The sequence below is a fragment of the Puma concolor genome, chromosome B4 (genome assembly GCF_028749965.1).
Source record: "Puma concolor isolate L17-30 chromosome B4, mPumCon1.1.hap2, whole genome shotgun sequence".
Taxonomy (NCBI): Eukaryota; Metazoa; Chordata; class Mammalia; order Carnivora; family Felidae; genus Puma; species Puma concolor.
This window is the reverse complement of record NC_141673.1, coordinates 10,886,565-10,898,950: the sequence shown is the minus strand read 5'-3', so window position 1 is coordinate 10,898,950 and position 12,386 is coordinate 10,886,565. Positions and strand designations below refer to the sequence as shown.

The following is a 12,386-nucleotide window of genomic DNA, read 5'->3' as shown; positions in this document are numbered from 1 at the left end:
GCTTTGGACAATTCGGGCTGCTACCAAAACTCTTCCTTATGGCAGGAGCCTTCCCTACATAAGAGCCTTTCTGTGGTTTTTTTCTTTCTTTTTTTTTTTTTTTTTTTGCCTCTGCATTCAGAGCGAAGCCCACACTCTCTAGCTGGAAAGGTCAGGCCCCCAGCAAGGTAGCAGAAAAAGCACTTGACCTGGAGTCAGCCCGATCCGGGGTCAGATCTACACCTACTGTGTATCCACAGCCGGTTTACCAGGCGTCCCCAGCCTCCCTTTCCTTGCGGGGAGAATGGGAATGACGAGACAGGCATCCGAGGGCGGCTGCAGGGTTACCCGTCCGGGCATTCGCCACGTATTTATTGAACATGTACTTTGTGCCAGGCCCCATTCGAGGCCCTTGGGATAACGCAGGGAACAAGACAGAAAAAGCCCCTGCCCTCGTGAGCGGACACCACGGGGGAGAGGAAGGGTAGAGAATAAATAGACAAATAAGCAAATTAGCATCTGGTTGTATTAGGGGCTAAAGGAAACCAAAAGAGGGAAGAAGCCCAGAGCCACAAACGGAGTGGTCAGGGGGGGGGGGGGGAGGGGGGCGCCGAGACACTGAACCGGAAGAGACAGCCCTGTACCCAGCCTGGAGGGCAGCAGTGAGCCCAGAAGGAACGGCAACTCCTGCAAAAAGAACAGCCAAGCGCAAAGGCCGAGGAAGCCAGTAAGACCGGGAGCCCCAGGGAAAGCGAGGAGCACAGAGCAGATGCTCAGGAAAGAGCAGCCGTTGGTGTGGGCGCAATAAACCCCGCGAGCCCCTTGGGCCTCGTTCCCCTCTTCTGGAAGACGGCCTGCTGTGCAGATTCAAGGGGAGCCCGTCTCTCCCACACATCTGAATTCCTTTTTATTCCTCCCATCGTGCAGGTGGGGAAATCGAGGCTCCCGAGACCCCACAGCCCATGAATGGCAACGTGGGGATGTGAACCGAGGTCCGCTGATCCCAGACCGTCTGTCCTGCCAGCCTCCCGCGGCCCCACTGGTGCCTCTCCCCCTGGAGACGAGACCGCTCTGACCGTTAGAAAGTCTCTTGGGAGGAACTGGGGTCGTCGGTGCCTCCACGCCCTCTCCCGGCTCCCCGCGGGTCACCTGAACTGCAAAAGAAGGGCTGACGGGTTCCGAAGGAGAGAGCTGAGGCCCCACAGGGCAAGAAACGTGCCCAGGGCCACCCACCTCGAAAGTGGCAGAGGACCTGAACTCGGGTCTTTGCCACTCAGACAGTCATCCCGTCCGTCGCCCTCCAGATCCCCCAAATGTCCCTCTCTGGACATCCTTCTCCATCCCATCCGCTGCCTGGCCTGTCCCCTGGTGGCGGGAAAGACTGTCCCTGAATCTGCTCTTCCCAGGACGCGACCACACCGGCCACCGCTCGCCTGAGACGCTGTGCCCCAGGCCAAGGCTGGCTGAGCAGGCTCAGGACACCCGCGCCCTGTGAAGGAAGCCAGGAGGCGGGGGACTCAGAGGAGCGCGCACACAGGCCCCTGGGGCAAACGGGCAGGTAGCACAGGACTGGGAGCCGCACCTGGTCCCGGGCTGGCTCAGCAACCAAGGTGCTGCGTGAGTGTCAGGGGGCCCTTCGCCTCTCCAGCCCCCACCACGTCAGTTCATCGCCTCCGCCGCTCGAGGGTCATGGCGAAGGGCACAGGGAGGCAGGTCTCCGGTGAGAAGTCACCTCTGTCCTTGCCGGGCACGTCAGAAAATCGTTTTTAGATCATTTTTAAAAGACGTTATGACGACGGTCATAACTTCCTGAGGGTCTACTGTGTGCCGCGAACCACACCGGGGCGTCACCTACGTTACCCCAAGCAGCACCAATCCCAAGATGCGTGCGCACCGCCTCCGGTTTACAGAGAGGGAAACTGAGGCACGGGACCATTCGGCTGCGGGTGCCAGAGTTGGGAGGCAGACCCAGGACTCTGCTGTTCCATGCCGCTTCCGACTCCAACTATTTAAGTGAAAGGTTGGCTTCGGAGGAATCCCCGGGGTCTGAGGGAAGAGAGACAACCGTGGATGAGGTATTCACGGAGGGACAGGTTCCCAGGGGAGGAGTCAGGTCTAGTGAGCTGCACGTCTGGGGACACAGGTGCCCGGGAGGGGGGCGGGGGTCAAATCCCAGCCCCAGCGCACACCTGCTGTGTGACCTCGGGCAAGTTACTTGCCCTATCTGATACCTGAAAGGCAGGTAGCAATGCCAGGTATCCCAGAGCACGGCAAACGTGACCGGTGGGGACAAAGTCACTGGGGGACAAGGAGGGAACACGCATCCGGATGAGGGACGTGTATGCTCAAAGGCCCAGGGGAGGAAGAAGGCTCGAGGAAGACAGAGGCGGGAGAACGTGGCCACAGAAGTGGGGGGGAAGGACAGGCGAGAGAGGGGGTCTCCAGGCAGGCCACATGGACAGGCAGGGTGAACCACAGAAGGGAAGGGCACCCCTCAGACCCCCCCCCCACTGCGTTTGGCTCCCCCGCGAAGAACCCCGCTTCGGCCCAAGTCCACGGCAGCAGCCCCTCCCTCGCCGCACCCCCACCGTCCCCCAGGGAGCCCCCACCACCCCGCTCCCTCCCCGCCGGGCCCCTCCAGAGCACCCATCGCGGGGCCCGTCCCCGGGGCCCCGCAACACCTCGGCGGCCACGGCCCCTCCACGTGGGGACCACCCCGTCCTAGAGACGGCATCTCCCTCTCCTTAGCAACCACCAACACCGTGCCCAGACAGCCAGCCTCCTCCCTCTGTCTCCTCCTCTCTCCATGGAGACCACAATGCCACAGAGGCGGCTCCCTCGCCAAGGCAACCACCATCACTCAGCACCGCCCGGACCACAGCTCTCTCCACGTGGCCACCACCAACACAGCCGCGGTGACAGTGAAGCCTCTCCTCTCCAGGGCGGCCACCAGCCCCAGCCAAGACGGAGCAGCTCCTGCCTGCGGCCTCCTACTGTCTGACTGCTCTCCCTGCCGCCTCCAAAATCCCAGACGCTGGATCAGGCCCGGGATTGATTCTGCCCCGCGTTTCTCTGCTCCTGGCTCACTCCAGGCCCCTCGGTCTGCCCCTCTGGACAGTGGGAAGGCCCCCCCACCGGAGGGAGAAGAAGAGACCACGTTCTCTTACCCCTGGAAGCTGGCCCCCAGCCCAGCCCTTGCACAGATTCCCCTGCCCTGCCAGGGTGCAGGCGGGCCCGGCCTGGCCTCTCAGTTGGGCGAAGGGGCAGGGGTGGGGCTTCCTCCCACCCTCCACGGTGGACCTGTCCCAACCCCCCCAAAGGCCTGCGGCTCCGCCAGCTGCCTCCCAGGCCCCTTGGAAGGGAAGCTGGGGAGGGGAGGGTGGGGGTGCCCACGGCCGGGGGCGGGAGCCCGGCAGGGCAGGAGGGGACAAACAGGAGACAGGCCGGACCACATCACTGTTCGCGATGCCGGGTCACCCGCGCCCTGCTCGCACACAGCCACGCGCTGGCACACAGTCAGAAGGACCCTGTCCTTACCGATGTCTGCGGGCAAAGGGGGCCCCTCCGGCCAGCGAGGCTCTATCCCTGGCCTGGTCTCAGGGAAGTCCCCGCGGCAGCAGTGGCCACAGCAGCAGTAGCAACGGAGTCTCGGGTCCCGGGTCCCGGTCCAGGCGACAGCAGCTTCTCACCCGGGTCCTCTCCTTCTGCGAGAGGAAGCGAGGGGGAGAAAGGGGAGGGAGGGAGAGGAGAGGAGGAGAGAAGGAGGGGGAGGGGGGCAGCAGGAGGGAGGGAGGAGGGAAAATGCTGAAGTCTTGAAGGGTACACTCACTTCTTTCTTAGGTTTCCCATGGCAACCGAATATACCACAAATGAATATCAGTGTGAGAGAGAGGGAGGAGGCAGAGAGAAGGGAGGGATGGAGGGAGAGGGAGGCTGGGAGATGGGGACAGAAAGATGACGGAGCGAGAGAAATGGAAGGCTGGGTCCCCATCCTATCCCCTCGGGTTGGGAGGGAAGGGGAGGGAAGGGGCCAGGGGCCACAGGACATCTTTCCATCCCTCCGTGCCTCCTGCACAGGAGGGGCAAGCAACAGATGGGAAGATGCTTCTGGGAGCCGAAGGGACCCCCCCCTCCCACCACCCCACCCAACCCCAGCCCGTGTCCCCGCCTCCCTGCAGGGCCCCAGAGCCTGGAGGCTCTTCCCAAGCCACAGTCCCAGCCAGACGCCCCACTCGTCGTGGACACACACACAGCACAGCCAGGTGGGGCTGGCCCCCACCCCCTCCCACTGCCTGCTGCCCGGTGCCCACACACACACACACACACACACACACACACACACACCCTCCCTCCTCACGTGTGCAACCACACCACCCTCCCGCCGGTCACCCCAACATCAACACAGCCTACTCCTCTGCAGCCGGAGCCCCATCCCCTCCTCTGCAGGGAGCGAGCGCCCCCACCCACCCCCTGCCCCGGCCTCACAGTTTTCATTCACAACTCCCAGCCCAGACTGGAACACGCCCTTCCCCCCCAGGGCGCCCCCAGCCTGTGCCCTGCCAACAGGCACTCACAGGCCCCAGGAGTAACGTACCTGCCTGACCTCCACCTGCGCAGACGCACAGGCTTCCCGACAGACGAGCCTCGACCCAACCTTCCTCCCTCTGTGGGCGCACGTGCACACGCCTGCGCTCATTCTCTTCCTCCGGGGCCCCCCTCCCTGTCTGGCCCCCCACCCCCCACCCCCAGCAGCCCAGATGGCACTTCCAGTCCTCCGGCACAGGCAGGGGCTCACACCTTGCCCCCCCCCCCAGACTGCCATTCATAAACATATGCAGACCCACCCAGCGCGGGCAGCTGGCGGCTGCAGCCCAGAAACACACGCGGGCCCCGCGCTGCCTCAACTCGGTCGCCCCCACTCAAAGGCAGAGAACAAGGACGCACCAGCTGGCTTCTGGAAAGGGCTCCCAGGCCCAGGTCCCCGGGGGTGGGGGTAGGGGTGGGGGGGGGGAGATACTTCCCTCTCACTCGACCCTGAGCCCAGTGGCCAGCAGAAAGGGGATGGCACCCCGTCCCCTCGCACACGCACCAGCACCCACAGGACAGCCAGACAGCAACTAACGCACCAGAGTCGCACATTCCCTCAGACCCGCGGGTGCGCACAGACCCGGATACAGGGGTGCCCACCCCGACACGCAGACCCACACGGGTGCCCCCACGCCTGGGGCCGCTGCCGCGACACCCACCCCCGACACACCTCTGGGAATGCGCGGCCCTCCCCCTTCACCGGGGACAGCCCCGCACACACACGCAGGCTTCACCATACACACCCGGACAAACATGCCCACGGGCACAGGGGCCCCTACCCGGACTCACCGGCCAACGCAACGCACCAGGACCCAGGCGCGCCCAGAAACACCTCCCCCGATGCCAGCGCGCACCGGCCCCGCCTGCACACCCGCGCTGCACGCCCAGGGCACTTCTCGGCGACGCCCCCATTCCATCCACGCCCACCTGACACCCCCTGGCCCACACATCGCTGGGTCCTGGCTCCCGCGGGCCTCCGCCCCCTTCCCTGCGCGCCCGACCCCCCCCCCCCCAACGCCCGCACGAGACCTGCCGCCAGCCCCTGCCCGGAGCCCGCGGGTTTACGATCCGCACGCCGTGCCGAGCCCAGAGGCCGTGAAATTGGCTGCGAGCGTCAAGGGATGCGGCTGCAAATTCTAAGCACAGGGAAGTAAGGCAGAAACCGGGCGGGCTGCGGGCAGCGGGAGGCGGCGCCGGCGGGAGAGCGGGCGGCCCCGGGGGGAGGGGGGGGCGGGGGCTCCGTGCGCGCGCTCCCGGCCACCCCGCCCGCCCCGCCACGGAGCAGGTGCCCCGCGGGGGGCTGCGCCCCAGACGCGCCCCCCGGGGATGGGCACACCCCGCCGCCAGCCAGATCCGGACCTGCCTCGGCCAGGGCGCCCACCGGATGACCGGCCTGGGGCCCGCAGCTACGCAGTCAGGCTTTCGCCCTCCTCTGGCTTCTCTGCTCCCACCCGCACGCCCGCCCGCCCGCCCGCCCGCCTGCCTCTGACCTCTGCACGACCAAAGGCTGAGCTCCACCCGCGCCCCCACGGCCACCCCGCCTCCGAAACCAAAGGAAGGGAGAGGGAGGGCATCGCCCGTCCAGGACGCCGGGCAGGCCCTCTCCAGTCTCACTACATCCCCAGCCGCACTGTCACGCCTTTACCAGCGAGGCGGCCTCGAACCCGGGACCGCGGACTCTGCCTCCGTTTCCTCCTGTGTGCAACAGGAGCGCTGCCGAGGGTCGTTCTGAGGACTGAACGAGGGCCACTGGACAAGCTCAGAGCAGCAGTCAGGGCGCATGGCAATCGTTAGTACTGGCCTGGCCTTGCTGCAGAGAAGGGGCCACCCTTCTCTGAGCTCAGGCTCCTTGAAAAATGCAGATGGCTTTGTTGCCTCCCCAGGGTGAGTGGGAAGAGTCTGGAAGACGCAGCCCCCTCAGCCGCCTTCCAACCCGCAAACGTGGGTGAATTAATATCCTGGAAGCACACTCACGAGGCAGGTTCCCCGGGGCCCCCCCGTGGACCCTACTGAATCAAAATCTCCCCCGACGCGGCCCAAGATTCTGCATTTTCACAAAGGCACTCCGGGACCAACCGGGTAAGGCTCCCTTTCTTAGCCCAAAGTTTACGGTCCTGTGTAATTTGATCCTCCAACTACATTCCAGACTCATCTTCCCAAACTCCACTCCAGGCTTTCCGACCTCCAGACCTCGGCTCACGTGGTCTCTCCACCTGGCCTGCCCCCACCCAGAGGCCGGCTGGACCTCTTTCACAATCCTCCAGCCAAAATTAAACAAGATAATAGACCGTGTTTTGCCCTGTGCCTGGCACATAGCAGGTGCGCTATCCCGGGGATCCTGCACTGCCCTGAGCAGAAGAGGCTCCAGCCTCTTCCCCTCCCGCCTCCCAGGCTGCGGGAGCACCTGACCTTCAAGCCTGTAGTCCCAGCCCCCTCGGGGGAGGGTCACAGACACCCAAGAAACGCCTGGCACACAAGCCCTACTGTGTGCAGGCCCCACACTGGGCCCTTGGCTGATGCCCCACGCGTCCCCTCTCTCTTCCAGGACGGAAACTCATCTCTGTAGGTTCCTGCCTGAGCCCCAGACCCAGCAGCTATCCCTGAGTCAGATATGCTTGTGCGTGTGCGTGTGTGTGTGTGTGTGTGCGCGTGCACGCGCGTGCGCTGAATGCAAAATGCACAGTCCAGCCTCAACAGCATATCGATAAGAGGAACTGTTCCACAAGTAATTTTTGAGGGCCTACAAGTCTCCCCCTGCGTGGAGCTGACAACATAGTAGGAGACAGACAAGAACTAGCTAAACACGCAGAACCACGAACGCCCCGCATGCACACACACACACACACACACACACACCAGGTAGTGAGCAGCGCAGGAAGCAGGGAAGATGGGCCATGCTGACCCCACTGCCTGTGTCTCTCCCCCATCCGAAGAGAACTGCGGAGAGGACAAAGACAAGGCCAAGGAAGGAAAATAAGTCAGGCCTGAGTCTTGGGGCTGCGCCCAGAGCAACCTGGTCGGGAGGCCCTCAGAACTGTTCCCCACTTTCCCCTGGGAGAGGTGGGGACCCGTGTGCACATGCACATGCCGCGTCACACTTAGAGGCACACCTGTGCACAGGGATATGCGCACGCCAAGATACGCCCTGCCCCCGCCCAGCCCCTCTGCACATCCCAGCTGGGGGGGGGGGGGGTGGCGCAGGCAGCTCTCAGGCCCTTCTCATACTTCTGCGGGCACCGCCCCCCCCCATCCCCGGCCCAGCTCCAGAAACAGTTTCTACGTATTTCAGGGGGTGAACGCGGAAGTTGAAAGGAGAGAGAAAGATACACATACACACACACACACATACACAGCCCAGGACCCACTCCAGAGAACCAGGAATGAATAAGGAAGACAGATGGGAAGGGGGAGGGAACTCATCTAATCGACACCTACTATGTGCCAGACACAATGCTCCACACTTGACATTCGCTTATGTAACCACGCTGGAAAAGTTAGGAAACCGGTATCATTATCCCCACTTTATAGCGAGGAAGCAGGGCCTTCTGGAAGGGAACCTGCTCGCCCAAGACACACGCTGTTAAAAAGAGGCAGAATTTGGCCCCTGGGGGACCTCGGCCGAGGCCATGGCGGGGAGAACAAGAGTGCACGCTGCTGGCTTCGGGGTGTCACAGGTCACCCACCCTGAGGGGAGGAGCATGGGAGGCTTGTGCCCCGGGCCTGAGACCCCAGACCCTTTCTGCCCCCTCAGGGCCTCTCTGGGGCCTTCCTGGGGGGCTGTCTGCAGAGCAGAGGGGGAGGGGCTCTATTATTCCAGCCCCCGGACACCTCGGACTAATAAGGGCCGCCCGGAAATAATGGCAGTGACTCTGCCCCAGGTGCTAATTGAGCCCCGAGAAGGTTAATTTAACAGGGGATTGGACCAGGACAGCGGGAGGCAGAGGATTGAGTTAACCTTCTGGACTATTAATGCTGTCCCTGACGAGGCCTGACTCGCTAAGGAGGGAGGCTCCAGCTTCCAGGCCATCCTGCTCCCTGGCTTTCTGCTCTGCCCGGCAGACGGCGGGGTGCAGGCAGAGGATGGGCCTGGGCCCGGGAGGTGGGGGGGCACCGTAGCTGGCACGGGCGAGGGTAACGGCGATGGGCACCTCCTGGCCCTGCGCGCGGACGCCACACTCTCACGCTCGCTCACTGAGCCTGCGAGACGGCAGCCACCGCCTGGCAGGCGCAGGGAGAGAGCGGCTGACCCCCCGTGTCACACACAGCCACTCAGCGCTCAGCGGAGGTGTCACTGGAACCAGTTCTGCTTCCAGAGCAGACACGCTGCAGACTTCAGGGGACAGGGAAGTCACGCTGGGGAGCGGGCATGGCGCGTACCGGAGCAGGCTCAGAACGGCTCGGCCAGAAGCACCCATTTCTGTCACCCCGCCTATCTCGGAACAATCAAGACCGGACTAGGAATCCAGAAGCAGCCTCTACAGGGGACCCCTCGGCCCGGGCATTCTCCACCCCCACTGCGCAGAGCCCCCTGTCCCTCCATAAAAGATGAGAGCGCCCCGCGGGAAGGGACCTGCCACCCCAGCCTGTCTCCCTGCACGTGCACCGGCGGAGCTGGAGTAGCGAGATGGGGGCAAACTCTCGCCAAGGACTCAATCACCAGCCAGCTTACTCTCCCCTTCAGGCCTCCGGGTGCTCATCGGTCATCTGTCAAGTGTCCACACGAGAGCAGCCGGCCTGCCAGCCCCACAGGACTGCCATGAGGATCCAAGGAGAGAAAAAGAAGTTCTCTACGAAGTTAGACTTGAACGGAGACAGGAGCACCGGCCCCGAGCTGGCGGAGCGGGAGGCCAGGGGACTTGGTGTGCCAAGCCCCCACCCTGTGCCAGGCCCCCCGCCCCCCAGAGGCCCACCGGTGTCCTGTGGCACCCCTTACCTTTCTAGCCACCCCCGCCCCAGGTGACAGATGAGAAACTGAGGCCCAGAGGGGCGACAGGAATGCCTAAATCAGAAAACACAGAGCAGCCCCATGGGCCTGGAAATAGCAGGCGCTGTCCCCCTGGCTGTGTTGTCACATGCATTTGCACACACACCCTGGCTCTGTGACCTGGCTGGGGCTGACAGAGAACAGGGCCTGCGGGGGCAGGGGAAGAGGCGTCCCATATGAAATGGTGGGGGGGGGGGTGGGGGCAGAGGCGATGCCTCTGTGAGGGGAGGGCACCTTAAGGAAAGGGGCCCCACACCCACTTGGGGCACCTGGGAAGGGACAGCTCACTCAGAGACTCTATCCCCCTCCCCTTGTCACCCCCCCTACAACACAAGGGACATAACCACATTCAGCCACACACCCTCCCGCTGACATCACACAGTCCGGCTGCCGGGGGTGACCCCTCATGCTGCTGTCCCAGTGACGTCACTGGCAGTCTGGAACTGACGTCACACCCACAGGCCCGTGCTGACGTCACACACATTTCTATCTGACACCCCCCCCCCTTCGATCACTCCTCTTTGTTCCTGCCCAGGGGCAGATGGCCCAGGGGACCTCGCCCACGTACCCAGCTCCAGGGTCACGGCTCGCTCCGGACAGACGCCTACAGACAGTGCGTGTGTGTGTGTGTGTGTGTGTGTGTGTGTGTGTGCATGTGCGTGTACATTCCTCGTAGGAATCCCACGTATTTGCACACATGTGCAGGCCCACATGCCCTACGGATGGCCTAGACGCAGCATGTCCCACAGGTGCCCACAGGCCACGGGAACAGGTGCGTGAGCCATGCACACACACGTACACAAGCAAATCCTCCCAGCATCCCCCCCCCCCCCAAGATGCGGCTCCCCACATGAAAATGTCCCCCAGTAACTAAACCAGGCAGCCCAGGGGCTGGCAGCTTCCACCACATTCCTCCAGGTGTTGCTAGCAGCCCCCTCCTCACCCCCCCCCCCCCAGCTTTCCTCCTCCAACAACCTGGCCTGCTGACAGCGACAGCCGCAGCCCGGACACACACACACACACACACACACACACACACACACACACACACTCTCAGTCCAACACCTGTGTCCGGGCAGGGGGAAGAGGCAGTGCCCTCCAGAGGTAGCCACTGAGGCAGGAGGAGTTGGGGGGGGGAGGGGGGGGATGGAAGGGGCACAGGACGGACGGAGCACAAAGCTACAGAAAGTGCCCTCAAGTACCACGATCCTCCTGAGCTAAGCCGAGGGCCAGATCCCCCATCCGTTTTTCGTCTGTCTCCTTGGGCACGCCTGACACACCGTGGCCGCTCCTGTCCTGGACACACGCTTCCCGAGTGCGCGCACACACACGCGCACACACACACACACACACACACCAGCCTGCGCCCTCCAGACATTCCAAGAAAATCCTGCTGGGGCTATGGACAGTGTGTGTGTGTGTGTGTGTGTGTGTGCAGACAGAGCAGGGTCCATCCCCGCACACAGCCCTGTGGGCACGCAGCACCCTCCCCACGTGCACACACCGCCCCACCAGCCAACACGCCCACCCCCCTGCCCCCATCTTCTGCCAGTTGCTGGAGTCCACACATGCACACACACACACACACACACACACACACACTCACAAACACACGCAGCCCGGCAGTGGCCCCAGCCCTGCCAGAGCGCAGTCTACGCCGATTTCTGCTGCTTCCCCGGGGCAGCTCCCTGCTCTCCCTGCTTGACCCACGCCAGCACCGCGGAGACAGGGGGCAAAGCTTTTGCAAGGGTCCCCGCCCACCCAGGGGACCCCCACTCCCCGAACCTGGTCCTCTTACCAAATCCACCGCCCTCCTGCGGGTAAAGGGGGTAAAGCCCCACCCTGTCCCCCTCCCCCTGGAGCAGCGCCAATCCAACCCCCCCTTACCAGCTGCGAACACGAATCCCTCGACCCCGGCGGCACTCCGTGAGAGAGGGGGCTAGGGTCCCCGATTCGCGAGGATGGAGGCAGAGAGGTGCCGTGTGGCACGGACTGGTACAGCCGTCCACCATCAAGCCTCTGCACCACCCCCCAAAGATGCTCACCTCACCGACCGTCCTCCGCGTCCTCCCACCCCGTCTCCGTCCACCGCCACCAGTTCGCCCGCACAGGGTGGTCCCCCGGGGGGCGGGGGGGGATGTCTCGCGGCGATCCCCAGACCCGGGAGCCCCTGGGGGTGGCTTTCCCGGTCTCATCCTCCCCCTGCTGTGGTTCCCCCCCCCCAGCAAGCCCCACCCCCACCGGCGGAGGAAGGGTGCCCTCCGGTCCCAGCCCTCACTCCCACCGCCTCCGGCGGCCGCGGGCGCTCGGATCCGGAGGGATTCACTCACCTCCAGCCCAGCCGGGATCCGGGCCGAGCGCCGCTTCCGGCGGCGGCGGCGGCGGCTGCGGGGCCTGCGCGCGGGTGCGAGTGTGCGCGGCGCCCGGCCGGGGCTCGGTGCGTGTCGTGTGTCTGTGGCGTGGCCCGCGTGTGCGTGTGCGTGTGTGTGTGTCTGTGTGTGTGTCTGCGAGCCGGCGTGTGCGCGCAGACACCGCCACCCCCGCCTCCCCGTCGCCGCGCCTCTGCCTCGGCGGGGCCCGCCGCCCGGGAGGGGGCCGGGGCGCAGCGTGCGTCAGGGGCCGCGGCCGGCTGTCTGTCCGTCCGCCCTGGCCCGCCCCGGCGCCCGGCGCCCTCCGCAGGCCTTTCCGCAGCGAGACCCCGCCCGCCCCCTCTCCCGGCTGGATCCTTCCACGGACACACGCACACGCACAGACACACGGCCGCGGGGCGGGGGCCGCGCCCGGCTCCAACGCCGCAGCTGCAGCGCCCCGGGAGGCGGCGGCGGCCGCGCGGACC

At 64.7% G+C, this 12,386-nt stretch overlaps 1 protein-coding gene across 2 annotated transcripts in view; it reads right to left on the bottom strand.

Moving 5' to 3' along the window:
* The window catches only part of ELFN2 (extracellular leucine rich repeat and fibronectin type III domain containing 2), a 51,563-nt gene extending 39,399 nt beyond the window's left edge, over positions 1-12,164 (bottom strand). Inside the window, exons 1-2 of one of the 2 annotated variants that reach the window (XM_086712333.1) lie at positions 11,881-12,164; positions 3,517-3,683 (exon numbers count right to left, since the gene is read on the bottom strand). The gene's annotated coding sequence lies outside the window, so the exon portion shown is untranslated. Of the gene's footprint in view, positions 1-3,516; positions 4,094-11,880 lie in introns of those variants that run through there. The other variant, XR_015253320.1, reaches the window with a different exon arrangement.
* Between the last annotated feature and the right edge of the window lie 222 nt (positions 12,165-12,386).